The sequence below is a fragment of the Taudactylus pleione genome, unplaced genomic scaffold, assembly GCF_031769625.1.
Source record: "Taudactylus pleione unplaced genomic scaffold, aTauple2 ptg000902l, whole genome shotgun sequence".
Lineage (NCBI taxonomy): Eukaryota > Metazoa > Chordata > Amphibia > Anura > Myobatrachidae > Taudactylus > Taudactylus pleione.
Window position 1 is genome coordinate 294,360 of NW_028285303.1, and position 25,788 is coordinate 320,147.

Genomic DNA, 25,788 nt, shown 5'->3' on the forward strand with positions numbered 1-25,788 from the left:
ATGAGCCATACCAATATTACTGTGTCCCAGACCCCAGCTTTGTCTCTGACCACAGCTATCAGCCAATGCCAAGATTACTATGTACCAGAACACAGCTTTGTCTCTGACTCCAGATATCAGCCATGCCATGATTACTGTGTACCAGTCCCCAGCTTTGTCTCTGACCACAGCTGTCAGCCATGCCATGATTACTGTGTACCATACCCCAGCTTAGTCTCTGACCACAGCTTTCAGCCATGCAATGGTTACTGTGTACCAGGACCCTGCTTTGTCTCTGACCACAGCTATCAGCCATGCCATGATTACTGTGTACCATAACTCAGATTGATCTCTGACCACAGCTATCAGCCATGCCATGATTACTGTATACCAGTTCCCAGCTTAGTCTCTGACCACAGCTGTCAGCCAATGCCAAGATTACTATGGACTAGACCCCTGCTTTGTCTCTGACCACATCTATCATACATGCCATGATTACTATGTACTAGACCCCTGCTCTGTCTCTGACCACAGCTATCATACATGCAATGATTACTTTGTACTAGACCCCTGCTCTGTCTCTGACAACAGCTCTCAGCCATGCCATGATTACTGTGTACCAGACCACAGCATTGTCTCTGACCACAGCTATCAGCCATGCCAAGATTACTTATGTCCCAGACCCCAGCTTTGTCTCTGATCACAGCTTTCAGCCAATGCCATGATTACTATGTACCAGAACACAGCTTTGTCTCTGACTCCAGATATCAGCCATGCCATGATTACTGTGTAACAGTCCCCAGCTTTGTCTCTGACCACAGCTGTCAGCCATGCCATGATTACTGTGAACCATACCCCAGCTTTGTCTCTGACCACAGCTTTCAGCCATGCCATGGTTACTGTGTACCAGGTCCCAGCTTTGTCTCTGACCACAGCTATCAGCCATGCCATGATTACTGTGTACTTGAACCCAGCTTTGTCTCTGACCACAGCTATCAGCCATTCCATGTTTACTGTGTACCAGACCCCAGCTTTGTCAATGACCATAGCTATCAGCCATGCCATGTTTACTGTGTACCAGACCCCAGCTTTGTCTCTGACGACAGCTATCAGCCATGCCATAACTAGTATGTACCTGACACCAGCGTTGTTTCTGACCACAGCTATCAGCCATGCCATGATCACTATGTATCAGTCCCAAGCTTTTTCTCTGACCACAGCTTTCAGCCATGCCCTGATTACTGTGTACCAGACACCAGCTTTGAATCTCACCACAGCTATGAACCATGCCCTGATTACTGTGTACCAGACCTCTTCTCTGGCTCTGACCATAGCTAACAGCCATGCCATGTTTACTCTGTACCGGATCCCAGCATTGTCTATGACCACAGCTATCAGCCATGCCATGATTATTGTGTACCAGTCAACAGCTTTGCCTCTGACCCCAGCTATCAGCCTTGCCTTGATTACTGTGTACCACTAACCTGCTTTGTCTCTGACCACAGCTATCAGCAATGCCATGCTTACTGTATACAAGACCCCAGCTTTGTCTCTGACCAAAGCTATCAGCCATGCCATGATTACTGTGAATCCAGAACCCAGTTTTGTCTCTGACCACAGCTATCTGCAATGCCATAATTACTGTGTACCAGATCCCAACTTTATCTCTGACAACAGCTCTCAGCCATGCCATGATTACTGTGTACCAGTCCACAGCTTTGTCTCTGACCACAGCTATCAGCCATGACATGAATACTGTGTACCAGACCCCAGCTTTGTCTCTGGCCACTGCTCTCAACCATGCCATGATTACTGTGTACCAGACCCCTGCTTTGTCTCTGACCACAGCAATCAGCCATACCAAGATTACTGTGTCCAAGACCCCAGCTTTGTCTCTGACCACATCTATCAGCCATGCCATGATTACTATGTGCTAGACCCCTGCTCTGTCTCTGACCACAGCTATCAGCCATGCCATGATTACTTTGTACTAGACGCCTGCTCTGTCTCTGACCACAGCTATCAGCCATGTAATGATTACTTTGTACTAGACCCCTGCTCTGTCTCTGACCACATCTATCAGCCATGCCCTGATTACTATGTACCAGACCCCAGCTTTGTCTCTGATCACAGCTTTCAGGCAATGCCATGATTACTATGTACCAGAACACAGCTTTATCTCTGACTCCAGATATCAGCCATGCCATGATTACTGTGTACCAGTCCCCAGCTTTGACTCTGACCACAGCTGTCAGCCATTCCATGATTACTGTGTACCATACCCCAGCTTTGTCTCTGACCACAGCTTTCAGCCATGTCATGGTTACTGTGTACCAGGTCCCAGCTTTGTCTCTGACCACAGCTATCAGCCATGCCATGATTACTGTGTACCATAACTCAGTTTTGTCTCTGACCACAGCTATCAGCCATGCCATGATTACTGTGTACCAGACCCCAGCTTTTTCTCTGACCACAGCTATCAGCCATGCCATGATTACTATGTACCAGACCCCAGCTTTTTCTCTGACCACATTTCTCAGTCAAGCCATGATTACTGTGTACCATACCGAAGCTTTGTCTCTGACCACAGCTATCACCCATCCCATGATTACTGTGTACCAGTCCCCAGCTTTGTCTCTGAACACAGCTATCAGCCCTGACATGATTACTGTGTACCAGACCCCAGCTTTGTCTCTGCCCACTGCTCTCAGCCATGCCATGATTACTGTGTACCATACCCGAGCTTTGTCTCTGACCACAGCTATCAGCCATACCAAGATTACTGTGTCCCAGACCCCAGCTTTGTCTCTGACCTCATCTATCAGCCATGCCATGATTACTATGGATTAGACCCCTGCTCTGTCTCTGACCACAGCTATCAGCCATGCCATGATTACTTTGTACTAGACCCCTGCTCTGGCTCTGACCACAGCTATCAGCAATGCCATGATTACTGTATACCAGACCCCAGCTTTGTCTCTGACCAAAGCTATCAGCCATGCCATGATTACTGTGTACCAGACCCCAGCTTTGTCTATGACCCCAGCTATCAGCCATGCCATGATTACTGTGTACCAATACCCCAGCTTTGTCTCTGACCACAGCTATCAGCCATGCCATGATAACTGTGTACCAGGTCCCAGCTTTGTCTCTAACCACAGCTATCAGCCATTCCATGTTTACTGTGTACCAGACCCCTGCTTTGTCTCTGACCACAGCTATCAGCCATGCCATTATTACTGTGTACCATAACTCAGCTTTGTCTCTGACCACAGCTATCAGCCATGCCATGATTACTGTGCACCGGACCACAGCTTTGTCTCTGACCACAGCTATCAGCCATGCCATGATAACTGTGTACCAGGTCCCAGCTTTGTCTCTAACCACAGCTATCAGCCATGCCATGATTAATGTGTTCCAGACCCCAGCTCTGTCTCTAACCACATCTATCAGCCATGCTATGATTACTATGTACCAGACCCCAGCTCTGTCTCTGACCACAGCTCTCAGCCATGCCATGATTACTGTGTACCAGTCCCCAGCTTTGTCTCTGACCACAGCTATCAGCCATACCATGATTACTTTGTACTAGAACACAGCTTTGTCTCTGATATCAGCCATGCCACGATTACTGATATCAGCCATGCCATGATTACTGTGTACCAGTCACCTGCCTTGTCACTGACCACAGCTATCAGCCATGCCAAGATTACTGTGTACCAGTCCCCAGCTTTGTCTCTGACCACAGCTAGCAGCCATGCCATGATTACTATGTACAAGACCCCTCCTTTGTCTCTGACCACAGCTATCAGCCATCCCATGATTACTGTGGACCAGACCCCAGCTTTGTCACTGACCACAGCTATCAGCCATGCCAAGATTACTGTGTACCAGTCCCCAGCTTTGTCTCTGACCACAGCTATCAGCCATGCCATGATTACTATGTACAAGACCCCTGCTTTGTCTCTGACCACAGCTATCAGCCATCCCATGAGTACTGTGTACCAGTCCCCAGCTTTGTCTCTGACCACAGATATCAGCCATGCCATGATTGTAGTGTACCAGACCCCAGCTTTGTCTCTGACCACAGCTATCAGCCATGCAATTATTACTGTATACCACTCCCCAGCTTTGTCTCTGACCACAGCTATCAGCAATGCCATGATTACTGTATACCAGACACCAGTTTTGTCTCTGACCAAAGCTATCAGCCATGCCTTGATTACTGTGTACCAGATCCCAACTATGTCTCTGACCACAGCTATCAGTCATGCCATAATTACTGTGTACCAGATACCAGCTTTGTCTCTGACCACATCTATCAGCCATGCCACGATTACTGTGCACCGGACCCCAGCTTTGTCTCTGACAACAGGTATCAGCCATGCCATGATTAATGTGTTCCAGACCCCAGCTCTGTCTCTAACCACATCTATCAGCCATGATATGATTACTGTGTACCAGACCCCAGCTCTGTCTCTGACCACAGCTCTCAGCCATGCCATGATTACTGTGTACCAGTCCCCAGCTTTGACTCTGACCACAGCTATCAGCCATGACATGAATACTGTGTACCTGACCCCAGCTTTGTCTCTGGCCACTGCTCTCAACCATGCCATGATTACTGTGTACCAGACCCCAGCTTTGTCTCTGACCACAGCTATCAGCCATACCAAGATTACTGTGTCCCAGACCCCAGCTTTGTCTATGACCACATCTATCAGCCATGCCATGATTACTATGTACTAGACCCCTGCTCTGTCTCTGACCACAGCTATCAGCCATGCCATGATTACTTTGTACTAGACCACTGCTCTGTCTCTGACCACAGCTATCACCCATGCCATGATTACTTTGTACTAGACCCCTGCTCTGTCTCTGACTGCATCTATCAGCCAAGCCATGATTACTGTGTACCATACCCCAGCTTTGTCTCTGAAGACAGCTATCAGCCATGCCATGATTACTGTGTACCAAAACTCAGCTTTGTCTCTGACCACAGCTATCAGCCATGCCATGATTACTCTATACCAGGTCCCAGCTTTGTCTCTGACCACAGCTATCAGCAATCCCATGATTACTGTGTACAAGACCCCAGCTTTGTCTCTGGCCACATCCCTCAGCATGCCATGATTACTGTGTACCAGACAACAGCTTTGTCTCTGACCACAGCTATCAGCAATCCCATGATTGCTGTGTACAAGACCCCAGCTTTGTCTCTGTCAACAGCTGTCAGCCATTCCATGATTACTGTGTACCAGTCCCCAGCTTTGTCTCTGACCACAGCCATCAGCCATTTCATGATTACTTTGAACCAGACCTTAGCTTTGTCTCTGAATACAGCTATCAGCCAGGCCTTGATTACTGTGTACCAGACCCCGGCTTTGTCTCTGACCACAGCTATCAGCCAGGCCATGATTACTGTGTACCAGTCCCCAGCTTTGTCTCTGACCATAGATATCAGCCATGCCATGATTACTGTGTACCAGACCCCAGCTTTGTCTCTGACCACAGCTGTCAGCCATGCCATGATTACAGTGTACCAGTTCCCAGCTTTGTCTCTGACTACAGCTATCAGACATACCATGATTGCTATGTACCAGACCCCAGCTTTGCCTCTGAAAACAGCTAACAGCCATTCCATGTTTACTGTGTACCAGACCCCAGCTTTGTCTCTGACCACAGCTATCAGCCATGCCATGATTACTGTGTACCAGGTCACAGCTTTGTCTCTGACCACAGCTATCAGCCATGCCATGATTACTGTGTACCATAACTCAGGTTTGTCTCTGACCGCAGCTCTCAGCCATGCCATGATAACTGTATACCAGCTCCCAGCTTTGTCTCTGAACACAGCTATCAGCCATCCCATGATTACTGTGTACCAGTTCCCAGCTTTGTCTCTGACCACAGCTATCAGCCATGCCATAATTACTTTGTACTATAACCCTGCTCTGGCTCTGACCACAGCTATCAGACATGTCATGATTACTTTGTATTAGACCCCTGCTCTGTCTCTGACCACATCTATCAGCCATACCATGATTACTGTGTGCCAGACCCCAGCTTTTTCACTGACCACATCTCTCAGCCATGCCATGATTACTGTGTACCAGACCCCTGCTTTGTCTCTGACCACAGCTATCAGCCATACCAAGATTACTGTGTCCCAGACCCCAGCTTTGTCTCGGACCTCATCTATCAGCCATGCCATGATTACTATGGACTAGACCGCTGCTCTGTCTCTGACCACAGCTATCAGCCATGCCATGATTACTATGGACTAGACCCCTGCTCTGGCTCTGACCACAGCTATCAGCCATGTCATGATTACTTTGTATTAGACCCCTGATCTGTCTCTGACCACATCTATCAGCCATGCCATGATTACTTTGTACTAGACCCCTGCTCTGTCTCTGACAACAGCTATCAGCCATGCCATGATTACTGTGTACCAGACCCCAGCTTTGTCTCTGACCACAGCTATCAGCCATACCAAGATTACTGTGTCCCAGACCCCAGCTTTGTCTCTGACCTCATCTATCAGCCATGCCATGATTACTATGGACTAGACCCCTGCTCTGTCTCTGACCACAGCTATCAGCCATGCCATGATTACTGTGTACCAGGTCCCAGCTTTGTCTCTGTAGACAGCTATCAGCCATGCCATGATTACTGTGTACCATAACTCAGCTTTGTCTCTGACCACAGCTATCAGCCATGCCATGATTACTGTGCACCGGACCACAGCTTTGTCTCTGACCACAGCTATCAGCCATGCCATGATTAATGTGTTCCAGACCCCAGCACTGTCTCTAACCACATCAATCAGCCATGCTATGATTACTATGTACCAGACCCCAGCTCTGTCTCTGACCACATCTCTCAGCCATGCCATGATTACTGTGTACCAGTCCCCAGCTTTGTCTCTGACCACAGCTATCAGCCATACCAAGATTACTGGGTCCCAGACCAAAGCTTTGTCTCTGACCACATCTATCAGCCATGCCATGATAACTATGTACTAGACCCCTGCTCTGTCTCTGACCACAGCTATCAGCCATGCCATGATTACTTTGTACTAGAACACAGCTTTGTCTCTGATATCAGCCATGCCATGATTACTGATATCAGCCATGCCATGATTACTGTGTACCAGTCACCTGCTTTGTCACTGACCACAGCTATCAGCCATGCCAAGATTACTGTGTACCAGTCCCCAGCTTTGTCTCTGACCACAGCTAGCAGCCATGCCATGATTACTATGTACAAGACCCCTGCTTTGTCTCTGACCACAGCTATCAGCCATCCCATGATTACTGTGTACCAGTCCCCAGCTTTGTCTCTGACCACAGATATCAGCCATGCCATGATTGAAGTGTACCAGACCCCAGCTTTGTCTCTGACCACAGCTATCAGCCATGCCATTATTACTGTATACCACTCCCCAGCTTTGTCTCTGACCACAGCTATCAGCAATGCCATGATTACTGTATACCAGTCCCCAGTTTTGTCTCTGACCAAAGCTATCAGCCATGCCTTGATTACTGTGTACCAGATCCCAACTTTGTCTCTGACCACAGCTATCAGTCATGCCATGATTACTGTGTACCAGATACCAGCTTTGTCTCTGACCACATCTATCAGCCATGCCACGATTACTGTGCACCGGACCCCAGCTTTATCTCTGACAACAGGTATCAGCCATGCCATGATTACTTTGTACTAGACCACTGCTCTGTCTATGACCACATCTATTAGCCATGCCATGATTACTATGTACTAGACCCCTGCTCTGTCTCTGACCACAGCTATCAGCCATGCCATGATTACTTTGTACTAGACCACTGCTCTGTCTCTGACCACAGCTATCACCCATGCCATGATTACTTTGTACTAGACCCCTGTTCTGTCTCTGACCACATCTATCAGCCAAGCCATGATTACTGTGTACCATACCCCAGCTTTGTCTCTGAAGACAGCTATCAGCCATGCCATGATTACTGTGTACCAAAACTCAGCTTTGTCTCTGACCACATTATCAGCCATGCCATGATTACTCTATACCAGGTCCCAGCTTTGTCTCTGACCACAGCTATCAGCAATCCCATGATTACTGTGTACAAGACCCCAGCTTTGTCTCTGGCCACATCTCTCAGCATGCCATGATTACTGTGTACCAGACCCCAGCTTTGTCTCTGACCACAGCTATCAGCAATCCCATGATTGCTGTGTACAAGACCCCAGCTTTGTCTCTGACCACAGCTGTCAGCCATGCCATGATTACTGTGTACCAGTCCCCAGCTTTGTCTCTGACCACAGCCATCAGCCATTTCATGATTACTTTGAACCAGACCTTAGCTTTGTCTCTGAATACAGCTATCAGCCATGCCATGATTACTGTGTACCAGTCCCCAGCTTTGTCTCTGACTACAGCTTTCAGCCAGGCCTTGATTACTGTGTACCAGACCCCAGCTTTGTCTCTGACCACAGCTATCAGCCATGCCATGATTACTGTGTACCAGTCCCCAGCTTTGTCTCTGACCATAGATATCAGCCATGCCATGATTACTGTGTACCAGACCCCAGCTTTGTCTCTGACCACAGCTGTCAGCCATGCCATGATTACAGTGTACCAGTTCCCAGCTTTGTCTCTGACTTCAGCTATCAGACATACCATGATTGCTATGTACCAGACCCCAGCATTGCCTCTGAAAACAGCTAACAGCCATTCCATGTTTACTCTGTACCAGACCCCAGCTTTGTCTCTGACCACAGCTATCAGCCATACCATGATTACTGTGTACCAGGTCTCAGGTTTGTCTCTGACCACAGCTATCAGCCATGCCATGATTACTGTGTACCATAACTCAGGTTTGTCTCTGACCACAGCTATCAGCCATGCCATGATAACTGTATACCAGGTCCCACCTTTTTCTCTGACCACAGCTATCAGCCATCCCATGATTACTGTGTACCAGTCCCCAGCTTTGTCTCTTACCACAGCTATCAGCCATGACATGATTACTGTGTACCAGACCCCAGTTTTGTCTCTGGCCACTGCTCTCAGCCGTGCCATGATTACTGTGTACCAGACCCCAGCTTTGTCTCTGACCACAGCTATCAGCCATACCAAGATCACTGTGTCCCAGACCCCAGCTTTGTCTCTGACCTCATCTATCAGCCATGCCATGATTACTATGGACTAGACCCCTGCTCTGTCTGTGACCACAGCTATCAGCCATGCCATGATTACTTTGTACTAGACCCCTGCTCTGGCTCTGACCACAGTTATCAGACATGTCATGATTACTTTGTATTAGACCCCTGCTCTGTCTCTGACCACATCTATCAGCCATACCATGATTACTGTGTGCCAGACCCCAGCTTTTTCACTGACCACATCTCTCAGCCATGCCATGATTACTGTGTACCAGACCCCTGCTTTGTCTCTGACCACAGCTATCAGCCATACCAAGATTACTGTGTCCCAGACCCCAGCTTTGTCTCGGACCTCATCTATCAGCCATGCCATGATTACTATGGACTAGACCCCTGCTCTGTCTCTGACCACAGCTATCAGCCATGCCATGATTACTATGGACTAGACCCCTGCTCTGGCTCTGACCACAGCTATCAGCCATGTCATGATTACTTTGTATTAGACCCCTGCTCTGTCTCTGACCACATCTATCAGCCATGCCATGATTACTTTGTACTAGACCCCTGCTCTGTCTCTGACCACAGCTATCAGCCATGCCATGATTACTGTGTACCAGACCCCAGCTTTGTCTCTGACCTCATCTATCAGCCATGCCATGATTACTATGTACTAGACCCCTGCTCTGTCTCTGACCACAGCTATCAGACATGCAATGATTACTTTGTACTAGACCCCTGCTCTGTCTCTGACAACAGCTCTCAGCCATGCCATGATTACTGTGTACCAGACCAAAGCATTGTCTCTGACCACAGCTATCAGCCATGCCAAGATAACTGTGTCCCAGACCCCAGCTTTGTCTCTGATCACAGCTTTCAGCCAATGCCATGATTACTATGTACCAGAACACAGCTTTGTCTCTGACTCCAGATATCAGCCATGCCATGATTACTGTGTAACAGTCCCCAGCTTTGTCTCTGACCACAGCTGTCAGCCATGCCATGATTACTGTGTACCATACCCCAGCTTTGTCTCTGACCACAGCTTTCAGCCATGCCATGATTACTGTGTACTTGACCCCAGCTTTGTCTCTGACCACAGCTATCAGCCATGCCATGGTTACTGTGTACCAGGTCCCAGCTTTGTCTCTGACCACAGCTATCAGCCATGCCATGATTACTGTGTACTTGACCCCAGCTTTGTCTCTGACCATAGCTATCAGCCATGCCATGTTTACTGTGTACCAGACCGCAGCTTTGTCTCTGACGACAGCTATCATCCATGCCATAACTAGTATGTACCAGACACCAGCGTTGTTTCTGACCACAGCTATCAGCCATGCCATGATTACTATGTATCAGTCCCAAGCTTTTTCTCTGACCACAGCTTTCAGCCATGCCCTGATTACTGTGTACCAGACACCAGCTTTGAATCTCACCACAGCTATGAACCATGCCCTGATTACTGTGTACCAGACCTCAGCTCTGTCTCTGACCTTAGCTATCAGCCATGCCATGATTATTGTGTACCAGTCAACAGCTTTGCCTCTGACCCCAGCTATCAGCCTTGCCTTGATTACTGTGTACCACTCCCCAGCATTGTCTCTGACCACAGCTATCAGCAATGCCATGCTGACTGTATACAAGACCCCAGCTTTGTCTCTGACCAAAGCTATCAGCCATGCCATGATTACTGTGAATCCAGAACCCAGTTTTGTCTCTGACCACAGCTATCTGCAATGCCATAATTACTGTGTACCAGATCCCAACTTTATCTCTGACCACAGCTATCAGCCATGCCATGATTACTGTGTACCAGATACCAGCTTTGTCTCTGACCACAGCTCTCAGCCATGCCATGATTACTGTGTACCAGTCCACAGCTTTGTCTCTGACCACAGATATCAGCTATGCCATGATTGAAGTGTACCAGACCCCAGCTTTGTCTCTGACCACAGCTATCAGCCATGCCATTATTACTGTATACAACTCCCCAGCTTTGTCTCTGACCACAGCTATCAGCAATGCCATGATTACTGTATACCAGACCCCAGTTTTGTCTCTGACCAAAGCTATCAGCCATGCCTTGATTACTGTGTACCAGATCCCAACTTTGTCTCTGACCACAGCTATCAGTCATGCCATAATTACTGTGTACCAGATACCAGCTTTGTCTCTGACCACATCTATCAGCCATGCCACGATTACTGTGCACCGGACCCCAGCTTTGTCTCTGACAACAGGTATCAGCCATGCCATGATTAATGTGTTCCAGACCCCAGCTCTGTCTCTAACCACATCTATCAGCCATGCTATGATTACTGTGTACCAGACCCCAGCTCTGTCTCTGAACACAGCTCTCAGCCATGCCATGATTACTGTGTACCAGTCCCCAGCTTTGACTCTGACCACAGCTATCAGCCATGACATGAATACTGTGTACCTGACCCCAGCTTTGTCTCTGGCCACTGCTCTCAACCATGCCATGATTACTGTGTACCAGACCCCAGCTTTGTCTCTGACCACAGCTATCAGCCATACCAAGATTACTGTGTCCCAGACCCCAGCTTTGTCTATGACCACATCTATCAGCCATGCCATGATTACTGTGTACTTGACCCCAGCTTTGTCTCTGACCACAGCTATCAGCCATGCCATGATTACTGTGTACCAGACCCCAGCTTTGTCTCTGACCACAGCTATCAGCCATTCCATGTTTACTGTGTACCAGACCCCAGCTTTGTCAATGACCATAGCTATCAGCCATGCCATGTTTACTGTGTACCAGACCGCAGCTTTGTCTCTGACGACAGCTATCATCCATGCCATAACTAGTATGTACCAGACACCAGCGTTGTTTCTGACCACAGCTATCAGCCATGCCATGATTACTATGTATCAGTCCCAAGCTTTTTCTCTGACCACAGCTTTCAGCCATGCCCTGATTACTGTGTACCAGACACCAGCTTTGAATCTCACCACAGCTATGAACCATGCCCTGATTACTGTGTACCAGACCTCAGCTCTGTCTCTGACCATAGCTATCAGCCATGCCATGATTATTGTGTACCAGTCAACAGCTTTGCCTCTGACCCCAGCTATCAGCCTTGCCTTGATTACTGTGTACCACTCCCCAGCATTGTCTCTGACCACAGCTATCAGCAATGCCATGCTTACTGTATACAAGACCCCAGCTTTGTCTCTGACCAAAGCTATCAGCCATGCCATGATTACTGTGAATCCAGAACCCAGTTTTATCTCTGACCACAGCTATCTGCAATGCCATAATTACTGTGTACCAGATCCCAACTTTATCTCTGACCACAGCTATCAGCCATGCCATGATTACTGTGTACCAGATACCAGCTTTGTCTCTGACCACAGCTCTCAGCCATGCCATGATTACTGTGTACCAGTCCACAGCTTTGTCTCTGACCACAGATATCAGCCATGCCATGATTGAAGTGTACCAGACCCCAGCTTTGTCTCTGGCCACTGCTATCAACCATGCCATGATTACTGTGTACCAGACCACAGCTTTGTCTCTGGCCACTGCTCTCAGCCATGCCATGATTACTGTGTACCAGACCCCAGCTTTGTCTCTGACCACAGCTATCAGCCATACCAAGATTACTGTGTCCCAGACCCCAGCTTTGTCTCTGACCACAGCTATTAGCCATGCCATGATTACTATGTACCAGACCCCAGCTTTGTCTCTGATCACAGCTTTCAGCCAATGCCATGATTACTATGTACCAGAACACAGCTTTATCTCTGACTCCATATATCAGCCATGCCATGATTACTGTGTACCAGTCCCCAGCTTTGTCTCTGACCACAGCTGTCAGCCATTCCATGATTACTGTGTACCATACCCCAGCTTTGTCTCTGACCACAGCTTTCAGCCATGTCATGGTTACTGTGTACCAGGTCCCAGCTTTTTCTCTGACCACAGCTATCAGCCATGCCATGATTACTGTGTACCATAACTCAGTTTTGTCTCTGACCACAGCTATCAGCCATGCCATGATTACTGTGTACCAGACCCCAGCTTTTTCTCTGACCACAGCTATCAGCCATGCCATGATTACTATGTACCAGACCCCAGCTTTTTCTCTGACCACATTTCTCAACCAAGCCATGATTATTGTGTACCATACCGAAGCTTTGTCTCTGACCACAGCTATCACCCATCCCATGATTACTGTGTACCAGTCCCCAGCTTTGTCTCTGACCACAGCTATCAGCCATGACATGATTACAGTGTACCAGACCACAGCTTTGTCTCTGCCCACTGCTCTCAGCCATGCCATGATTACTGTGTACCATACCCGAGCTTTGTCTCTGACCACAGCTATCAGCCATACCAAGATTACTGTGTCCCAGACCCCAGCTTTGTCTCTGACCACATCTATCAGCCATGCCATGATTACTATGTGCTAGACCCCTGCTTTGTCTCTGACTACAGCTATCAGCCATGCCATGATTACTGTGTACCAGTCCCCCGCTTTGTCTCTGACTACAGCTATCAGCCAGGCCTTGATTATTGTGTACCAGACCCCGGCTTTGTCTCTGACCACAGCTATCAGCCATGCCATGATTACTGTGTACCAGACCCCAGCTTTGTCTCTGACCACAGCTGTCAGCCATGCCATGATTACAGTGTACCAGTTCCCAGCTTTGTCTCTGACTACAGCTATCAGACATACCATGATTGCTATGTACCAGACCCCAGCTTTGCCTCTGAAAACAGCTAACAGCCATTTCATGTTTACTGTGTACCAGACCCCAGCTTCGTCTCTGACCACAGCTATCAGCCATGCCATGATTACTGTGTACCAGGTCACAGCTTTGTCTCTGACCACAGCTATCAGCCATGCCATGATTACTGTGTACCATAACTCAGGTTTGTCTCTGACCACAGCTATCAGCCATGCCATGATAACTGTATACCAGGTCCCAGGTTTTGTCTCTGACCACAGCTATCAGCCATCCCATGATTACTGTGTACCAGTCCCCAGCTTTGTCTCTTACCACAGCTATCAGCCATGACATGATTACTGTGTACCAGACCCCAGTTTTGTCTCTGGCCACTGCTCTCAGCCGTGCCATGATTACTGTATACCAGACCCCAGCTTTGTCTCTGACCACAGCTATCAGCCATACCAAGATCACTGTGTCCCAGACCCCAGCTTTGTCTCTGACCTCATCTATCAGCCATGCCATGATTACTATGGACTAGACCCCTGCTCTGTCTCTGACCACAGCTATCAGCCATGCCATGATTACTTTGTACTATAACCCTGCTCTGGCTCTGACCACAGCTATCAGACATGTCATGATTACTTTGTATTAGACCCCTGCTCTGTCTCTGACCACATCTATCAGCCATACCATGATTACTGTGTGCCAGACCCCAGCTTTTTCACTGACCACATCTCTCAGCCATGCCATGATTACTGTGTACCAGACCCCTGCTTTGTCTCTGACCACAGCTATCAGCCATACCAAGATTACTGTGTCCCAGACCCCAGCTTTGTCTCGGACCTCATCTATCAGCCATGCCATGATTACTATGGACTAGACCCCTGCTCTGTCTCTGACCACAGCTATCAGCCATGCCATGATTACTATGGACTAGACCCCTGCTCTGGCTCTGACCACAGCTATCAGACATGTCATGATTACTTTGTATTAGACCCCTGATCTGTCTCTGACCACATCTATCAGCCATGCCATGATTACTTTGTACTAGACCCCTGCTCTGTCTCTGACAACAGCTATCAGCCATGCCATGATTACTGTGTACCAGACCCCAGCTTTGTCTCTGACCACAGCTATCAGCCATACCAAGATTACTGTGTCCCAGACCCCAGCTTTGACTCTGACCTCATCTATCAGCCATGCCATGATTACTATGGACTAGACCCCTGCTCTGTCTCTGACCACAGCTATCAGCCATGCCATGATTACTGTGTACCAGGTCCCAGCTTTGTCTCTGTAGACAGCTATCAGCCATGCCATGAATACTGTGTACCATAACTCAGCTTTTTCTCTGACCACAGCTTTCAGCCATGCCCTGATTACTGTGTACCAGACACCAGCTTTGAATCTCACCACAGCTATGAACCATGCCCTGATTACTGTGTACCAGACCTCAGCTCTGTCTCTGACCATAGCTATCAGCCATGCCATGATTATTGTGTACCAGTCAACAGCTTTGCCTCTGACCCCAGCTATCAGCCTTGCCTTGATTACTGTGTACCACTCCCCAGCATTGTCTCTGACCACAGCTATCAGCAATGCCATGCTTACTGTATACAAGACCCCAGCTTTGTCTCTGACCAAAGCTATCAGCCATGCCATGATTACTGTGAATCCAGAACCCAGTTTTGTCTCTGACCACAGCTATCTGCAATGCCATAATTACTGTGTACCAGATCCCAACTTTATCTCTGACCACAGCTATCAGCCATGCCATGATTACTGTGTACCAGATACCAGCTTTGTCTCTGACCACAGCTCTCAGCCATGCCATGATTACTGTGTACCAGTCCACAGCTTTGTCTCTGACCACAGATATCAGCCATGCCATGATTGAAGTGTACCAGACCCCAGCTTTGTCTCTGACCACAGCTATCCGCCATGCCATTATTACTGTATACAACTCCCCAGCTTTGTCTCTGACCACAGCTATCAGCAATGCCATGATTACTGTATACCAGACCCCAGTTTTGTCTCTGACCAAAGCTATCAGCCATGCCTTGATTACTGTGTACCAGATCCCAACTTTGTCTCTGACCACAGCTATCAGTCATGCCATAATTACTGTGTACCAGATACCAGCTTTGTCTCTGACATCATCTATCAGCCATGCCACGATTACTGTGCACCGGACCCCAGCTTTGTCTCTGACAACAGGTATCAGCCATGCCATGATTAATGTGTTCCAGACCCCAGCTCTGTCTCTAACCACATCTATCAGCCATGCTATGATTACTGTGTACCAGACCCCAGCTCTGTCTCTGACCACAGCTCTCAGCCATGCCATGATTACTGTGTACCAGTCCCCAGCTTTGACTCTGACCACAGCTATCAGCCATGACATGAATACTGTGTACATGACCCCAGCTTTGTCTCTGGCCTCTGCTCTCAACCATGCCATGATTACTGTGTACCAGACCCCAGCTTTGTCTCTGACCACAGCTATCAGCCATACCAAGATTACTGTGTCCCAGACCCCAGCTTTGTCTATGACCACATCTATCAGCCATGCCATGATTACTGTGTACCAGACCCCAGCTTTGTCTCTGACCACAGCTATCAGCCATGCCATGATTACTATGTACTAGACCCCTGCTCTGTCTCTGACCACAGCTATCAGCCATGCCATGATTACTTTGTACTAGACCACTGCTCTGTCTCTGACCACAGCTATCACCCATGCCATGATTACTTTGTACTAGACCCCTGTTCTGTCTCTGACCGCATCTATCAGCCAAGCCATGATTACTGTGTACCATACCCCAGCTTTGTCTCTGAAGACAGCTATCAGCCATGCCATGATTACTGTGTACCAAAACTCAGCTTTGTCTCTGACCACATTATCAGCCATGCCATGATTACTGTGTACCATAACTCAGGTTTGTCTCTGACCACAGCTATCAGCCATGCCCTGATAACTGTATACCAGGTCCCAGCTTTGTCTCTGACCACAGCTATCAGCCATCCCATGATTACTGTGTACCAGTCCCCTGCTCTGTCTCTGACCACAGCTATCAGCCATGCCATGATTACTGTGTACCAGGTCCCAGCTTTGTCTCTGTAGACAGCTATCAGCCATGCCATGATTACTGTGTACCATAACTCAGCTTTGTCTCTGACCACAGCTATCAGCCATGCCATGATTACTGTGCACCGGACCACAGCTTTGTCTCTGACCACAGCTAACAGCCATGCCATGATTAATGTGTTCCAGACCCCAGCTCTGTCTCTAACCACATACATCAGCCATGCTATGATTACTATGTACCAGACCCCAGCTCTGTCTCTGACCACAGCTCTCAGCCATGCCATGATTACTTTGTACCAGTCCCCAGCTTTGTCTCTGACCACAGCTATCAGCCATACCAAGATTACTGTGTCCCAGACCAAAGCTTTGTCTCTGACCACATCTATCTGCCATGCCATGATAACTATGTACTAGACCCCTGCTCTGTCTCTGACCACAGCTATCAGCCATGCCATGATTACTTTGTACTAGAACACAGCTTTGTCTCTGATATCAGCCATGCCATGATTACTGATATCAGCCATGCCATGATTACTGTGTACCAGTCACCTGCTTTGTCACTGACCACAGCTATCAGCCATGCCAAGATTACTGTGTACCAGTCCCCAGCTTTGTCTCTGACCACAGCTAGCAGCCATGCCATGATTACTATGTACAAGACCCCTCCTTTGTCTCTGACCACAGCTATCAGCCATCCCATGATTACTGTGTACCAGACCCCAGCTTTGTCACTGTCCACAGCTATCAGCCATGCCAAGATTACTGTGTACCAGTCACCAGCTTTATCTCTGACCACAGCTATCAGCCATGCCATGATTACTATGTACAAGACCCCTGCTTTGTCTCTGACCACAGCTATCAGCCATCCCATGATTACTGTGTACCAGTCCCCAGCTTTGTCTCTGACTACAGCTATCAGACATACCATGATTGCTATGTACCAGACCCCAGCTTTGCCTCTGAAAACAGCTAACAGCCATTCCATGTTTACTGTGTACCAGACCCCAGCTTTGTCTCTGACCACAGCTATCAGCCATGCCATGATTACTGTGTACCAGGTCACAGCTTTGTCTCTGACCACAGCTATCAGCCATGCCATGATTACTGTGTACCATAACTCAGGTTTGTCTCTGACCACAGCTATCAGCCATGCCATGATAACTGTATACCAGGTCCCAGCTTTGTCTCTGACCACAGCTATCAGCCATCCCATGATTACTGTGTACCAGTCCCCAGCTTTGTCTCTGACCACAGATATCAGCCATGCCATGATTGAAGTGTACCAGACCCCAGCTTTGTCTCTGACCACAGCTATCAGCCATGCCATTATTACTGTATACCACTCCCCAGCTTTGTCTCTGACCACAGCTATCAGCAATGCCATGATTACTGTATACCAGACCCCAGTTTTGTCTCTGACCAAAGCTATCAGCCATGCCTTGATTACTGTGTACAAGATCCCAACTTTGTCTCTGACCACAGCTATCAGTCATGCCATGATTACTGTGTACCAGATACCAGCTTTGTCTCTGACCACATCTATCAGCCATGCCACGATTACTGTGCACCGGACCCCAGCTTTGTCTCTGACAACAGGTATCAGCCATGCCATGATTAATGTGTTCCAGACCCCAGCTCTGTCTCTAACCACATCTATCAGCCATGCTATGATTACTGTGTACCAGACCCCAGCTCTGTCTCTGACCACAGCTCTCAGCCATGCCATGATTACTGTGTACCAGTCCCCAGCTTTGACTCTGACCACAGCTATCAGCCATGACATGAATACTGTGTACATGACCCCAGCTTTGTCTCTGGCCACTGCTCTCAACCATGCCATGATTACTGTGTACCAGACCCCAGCTTTGTCTCTGACCACAGCTATCAGCCATACCAAGATTACTGTGTCCCAGACCCCAGCTTTGTCTATGACCACATCTATCAGCCATGCCATGATTACTGTGTACCAGACCCCAGCTTTGTCTCTGACCACAGCTATCAGCCATGCCATGATTACTATGTACTAGACCCCTGCTCTGTCTCTGACCACAGCTATCAGCCATGCCATGATTACTTTGTACTAGACCACTGCTCTGTCTCTGACCACAGCTATCACCCATGCCATGATTACTTTGTACTAGACCCCTGTTCTGTCTCTGACCGCATCTATCAGCCAAGCCATGATTACTGTGTACCATACCCCAGCTTTGTCTCTGAAGACAGCTATCAGCCATGCCATGATTACTGTGTACCAAAACTCAGCTTTGTCTCTGACCACATTATCAGCCATGCCATGATTACTGTGTACCATAACTCAGGTTTGTCTCTGACCACAGCTATCAGCCATGCCCTGATAACTGTATACCAGGTCCCAGCTTTGTCTCTGACCACAGCTATCAGCCATCCCATGATTACTGTGTACCAGTCCCCTGCTCTGTCTCTGACCACAGCTATCAGCCATGCCATGATTACTGTGTACCAGGTCCCAGCTTTGTCTCTGTAGACAGCTATCAGCCATGCCATGATTACTGTGTACCATAACTCAGCTTTGTCTCTGACCACAGCTATCAGCCATGCCATGATTACTGTGCACCGGACCACAGCTTTGTCTCTGACCACAGCTATCAGCCATGCCATGATTAATGTGTTCCAGACCCCAGCTCTGTCTCTAACCACATACATCAGCCATGCTATGATTACTATGTACCAGACCCCAGCTCTGTCTCTGACCACAGCTCTCAGCCATGCCATGATTACTTTGTACCAGTCCCCAGCTTTGTCTCTGACCACAGCTATCAGCCATACCAAGATTACTGTGTCCCAGACCAAAGCTTTGTCTCTGACCACATCTATCTGCCATGCCATGATAACTATGTACTAGACCCCTGCTCTGTCTCTGACCACAGCTATCAGCCATGCCATGATTACTTTGTACTAGAACACAGCTTTGTCTCTGATATCAGCCATGCCATGATTACTGATATCAGCCATGCCATGATTACTGTGTACCAGTCACCTGCTTTGTCACTGACCACAGCTATCAGCCATGCCAAGATTACTGTGTACCAGTCCCCAGCTTTGTCTCTGACCACAGCTAGCAGCCATGCCATGATTACTATGTACAAGACCCCTCCTTTGTCTCTGACCACAGCTATCAGCCATCCCATGATTACTGTGTACCAGACCCCAGCTTTGTCACTGACCACAGCTATCAGCCATGCCAAGATTACTGTGTACCAGTCACCAGCTTTATCTCTGACCACAGCTATCAGCCATGCCATGATTACTATGTACAAGACCCCTGCTTTGTCTCTGACCACAGCTATCAGCCATCCCATGATTACTGTGTACCAGTCCCCAGCTTTGTCTCTGACTACAGCTATCAGACATACCATGATTGCTATGTACCAGACCCCAGCTTTGCCTCTGAAAACAGCTAACAGCCATTCCATGTTTACTGTGTACCAGACCCCAGCTTTGTCTCTGACCACAGCTATCAGCCATGCCATGATTACTGTGTACCAGGTCACAGCTTTGTCTCTGACCACAGCTATCAGCCATGCCATGATTACTGTGTACCATAACTCAGGTTTGTCTCTGACCACAGCTATCAGCCATGCCATGATAACTGTATACCAGGTCCCAGCTTTGTCTCTGACCACAGCTATCAGCCATCCCATGATTACTGTGTACCAGTCCCCAGCTTTGTCTCTGACCACAGATATCAGCCATGCCATGATTGAAGTGTACCAGACCCCAGCTTTGTCTCTGACCACAGCTATCAGCCATGCCATTATTACTGTATACCACTCCCCAGCTTTGTCTCTGACCACAGCTATCAGCAATGCCATGATTACTGTATACCAGACCCCAGTTTTGTCTCTGACCAAAGCTATCAGCCATGCCTTGATTACTGTGTACAAGATCCCAACTTTGTCTCTGACCACAGCTATCAGTCATGCCATGATTACTGTGTACCAGATACCAGCTTTGTCTCTGACCACATCTATCAGCCATGCCACGATTACTGTGCACCGGACCCCAGCTTTGTCTCTGACAACAGGTATCAGCCATGCCATGATTAATGTGTTCCAGACCCCAGCTCTGTCTCTAACCACATCTATCAGCCATGCTCTGATTACTGTGTACCAGACCCCAGCTCTGTCTCTGACCACAGCTCTCTGCCATGCCATGATTACTGTGTACCAGTCCCCAGCTTTGACTCTGACCACAGCTATCAGCCATGACATGAATACTGTGTACCTGACCCCAGCTTTGTCTCTGGCCACTGCTCTCAACCATGCCATGATTACTGTGTACCAGACCCCAGCTTTGTCTCTGACCACAGCTATCAGCCATGCCATGATTACTATGTACTAGACCCCTGCTCTGTCTCTGACCACAGCTATCAGCCATGCCATGATTACTTTGTACTAGACCACTGCTCTGTCTCTGACCACAGCTATCACCCATGCCATGATTACTTTGTACTAGACCCCTTTTCTGTCTCTGACCGCATCTATCAGCCAAGCCATGATTACTGTGTACCATACCCCAGCTTTGTCTCTGAAGACAGCTATCAGCCATGCCATGATTACTGTGTACCAAAACTCAGCTTTGTCTCTGACCACATTATCAGCCATGCCATGATTACTCTATACCAGGTCCCAGCTTTGTCTCTGACCACAGCTATCAGCAATCCCATGATTACTGTGTACAAGACCCCAGCTTTGTCTCTGGCCACATCTCTCAGCATGCCATGATTACTGTGTACCAGACCCCAGCTTTGTCTCTGACCACAGCTATCAGCAATCCCATGTTTGCTGTGTACAAGACCCCAGCTTTGTCTCTGACCACAGCTGTCAGCCATGCCATGATTACTGTGTACCAGACCCCAGCTTTGTCTCTTACCACAGCTATCAGCCATGACATGATTACTGTGTACCAGACCCCAGTTTTGTCTCTGGCCACTGCTCTCAGCCGTGCCATGATTACTGTGTACCAGACCCCAGCTTTGTCTCTGACCACAGCTATCAGCCATACCAAGATCACTGTGTCCCAGACCCAAGCTTTGTCTCTGACCTCATCTATCAGCAATGCCATGATTACTATGGACTAGACCCCTGCTCTGTCTCTGACCACAGCTATCAGCCATGCCATGATTACTTTGTACTAGACCCCTGCTCTGGCTCTGACCACAGCTATCAGACATGTCATGATTACTTTGTATTAGACCCCTGCTCTGTCTCTGACCACATCTATCAGCCATACCATGATTACTGTGTGCCAGACCCCAGCTTTTTCACTGACCACATCTCTCAGCCATGCCATGATTACTGTGTACCAGACCCCTGCTTTGTCTCTGACCACAGCTATCAGCCATACCAAGATTACTGTGTCCCAGACCCCAGCTTTGTCTCGGACCTCATCTATCAGCCATGCCATGATTACTATGGACTAGACCCCTGCTCTGTCTCTGACCACAGCTATCAGCCATGCCATGATTACTATGGACTAGACCCCTGCTCTGGCTCTGACCACAGCTATCAGCCATGTCATGATTACTTTGTATTAGACCCCTGATCTGTCTCTGACCACATCTATCAGCCATGCCATGATTACTTTGTACTAGACCCCTGCTCTGTCTCTGACAACAGCTATCAGCCATGCCAAGATTACGGTGTCCCAGACCCCAGCTTTGTCTCTGACCTCATCTATCAGCCATGCCATGATTACTATGGACTAGACCCCTGCTCTGTCTCTGACCACAGCTATCAGCCATGCCATGATTACTTTGTACTAGACCCCTGTTCGGGCTCTGACCACAGCTATCAGCCATGTCATGATTACTATGTACTAGACCCCTGCTCTGTCTCTGACCACAGCTATCAGACATGCAATGATTACTTTGTACTAGACCCCTGCTCTGTCTCTGACAACAGCTCTCAGCCATGCCATGAAAACTGTGTACCAGACCACAGCATTGTCTCTGACCACAGCTATCAGCCATGCCAAGATTACTGTGTCCCAGACCCCAGCTTTGTCTCTGATCACAGCTTTCAGCCAATGCCATGATTACTATGTACCAGAACACAGCTTTGTCTCTGACTCCAGATATCAGCCATGCCATGATTACTGTGTAACAGTCCCCAGATTTGTCTCTGACCACAGCTGTCAGCCATGCCATGATTACTGTGTACCATACCCCAGCTTTGTCTCTGACCACAGCTTTCAGCCATGCCATGGTTACTGTGTACCAGGTCCCAGCTTTGTCTCTGACCACAGCTATCAGCCATGCCATGATTACTGTGTACTTGACCCCAGCTTTGTCTCTGACCACACCTATCAGCCATGCCATGATTACTGTGTACCAGACCCCAGCTTTGTCTCTGACCACAGCTATCAGCCATTCCATGTTTACTGTGTACCAGACCCCAGCTTTGTCAATGACCATAGCTATCAGCCATGCCATGATTACTGTGTACCAGACCCCAGCTTTGTCTCTGACCACAGCTATCAGCCATACCAAGATCACTGTGTCCCAGACCCAAGCTTTGTCTCTGACCTCATCTATCAGCAATGCCATGATTACTATGGACTAGACCCCTGCTCTGTCTCTGACCACAGCTATCAGCCATGCCATGATTACTTTGTACTAGACCCCTGCTCTGGCTCTGACCACAGCTATCAGACATGTCATGATTACTTTGTATTAGACCCCTGCTCTGTCTCTGACCACATCTATCAGCCATACCATGATTACTGTGTGCCAGACCCCAGCTTTTTCACTGACCACATCTCTCAGCCATGCCATGATTACTGTGTACCAGACCCCTGCTTTGTCTCTGACCACAGCTATCAGCCATACCAAGATTACTGTGTCCCAGACCCCAGCTTTGTCTCGGACCTCATCTATCAGCCATGCCATGATTACTATGGACTAGACCCCTGCTCTGTCTCTGACCACAGCTATCAGCCATGCCATGATTACTATGGACTAGACCCCTGCTCTGGCTCTGACCACAGCTATCAGCCATGTCATGATTACTTTGTATTAGACCCCTGATCTGTCTCTGACCACATCTATCAGCCATGCCATGATTACTTTGTACTAGACCCCTGCTCTGTCTCTGACAACAGCTATCAGCCATGCCAAGATTACGGTGTCCCAGACCCCAGCTTTGTCTCTGACCTCATCTATCAGCCATGCCATGATTACTATGGACTAGACCCCTGCTCTGTCTCTGACCACAGCTATCAGCCATGCCATGATTACTTTGTACTAGACCCCTGTTCGGGCTCTGACCACAGCTATCAGCCATGTCATGATTACTATGTACTAGACCCCTGCTCTGTCTCTGACCACAGCTATCAGACATGCAATGATTACTTTGTACTAGACCCCTGCTCTGTCTCTGACAACAGCTCTCAGCCATGCCATGAAAACTGTGTACCAGACCACAGCATTGTCTCTGACCACAGCTATCAGCCATGCCAAGATTACTGTGTCCCAGACCCCAGCTTTGTCTCTGATCACAGCTTTCAGCCAATGCCATGATTACTATGTACCAGAACACAGCTTTGTCTCTGACTCCAGATATCAGCCATGCCATGATTACTGTGTAACAGTCCCCAGCTTTGTCTCTGACCACAGCTGTCAGCCATGCCATGATTACTGTGTACCATACCCCAGCTTTGTCTCTGACCACAGCTTTCAGCCATGCCATGGTTACTGTGTACCAGGTCCCAGCTTTGTCTCTGACCACAGCTATCAGCCATGCCATGATTACTGTGTACTTGACCCCAGCTTTGTCTCTGACCACACCTATCAGCCATGCCATGATTACTGTGTACCAGACCCCAGCTTTGTCTCTGACCACAGCTATCAGCCATTCCATGTTTACTGTGTACCAGACCCCAGCTTTGTCAATGACCATAGCTATCAGCCATGCCATGTTTACTGTGTACCAGACCCCAGCTTTGTCTCTGACGACAGCTATCATCCATGCCATAACTAGTATGTACCAGACACCAGCGTTGTTTCTGACCACAGCTATCAGCCATGCCATGATTACTATGTATCAGTCCCAAGCTTTTTCTCTAACCACAGCTTTCAGCCATGCCCTGATTACTGTGTACCAGACACCAGCTTTGAATCTCACCACAGCTATGAACCATGCCCTGATTACTGTGTACCAGACCTCAGCTCTGTCTCTGACCATAGCTATCAGCCATGCCATGATTATTGTGTACCAGTCAACAGCTTTGCCTCTGACCCCAGCTATCAGCCTTGCCTTGATTACTGTGTACCACTCCCCAGCTTTGTCTCTGACCACAGCTATCAGCAATGCCATGCTTACTGTATACAAGACCCCAGCTTTGTCTCTGACCAAAGCTATCAGCCATGCCATGATTACTGTGAATCCAGAACCCAGTTTTGTCTCTGACCACAGCTATCTGCAATGCCATAATTACTGTGTACCAGATCCCAACTTTATCTCTGACCACAGCTATCAGCCATGCCATGATTACTGTGTACCAGATACCAGCTTTGTCTCTGACCACAGCTCTCAGCCATGCCATGATTACTGTGTACCAGTCCACAGCTTTGTCTCTGACCACAGCTATCAGCCATGACATGAATACTGTGTACCAGACCCCAGCTTTGTCTCTGGCCACTGCTCTCAACCATGCCATGATTACTGTGTACCAGACCCCTGCTTTGTCTCTGACCACAGCTATCAGCCATAACAAGATTACTGTGTCCCAGACCCCAGCTTTGTCTCTGACCACATCTATCAGCAATGCCATGATTACTATGTGCTAGACCCCTGCTCTGTCTCTGACCACAGCTATCA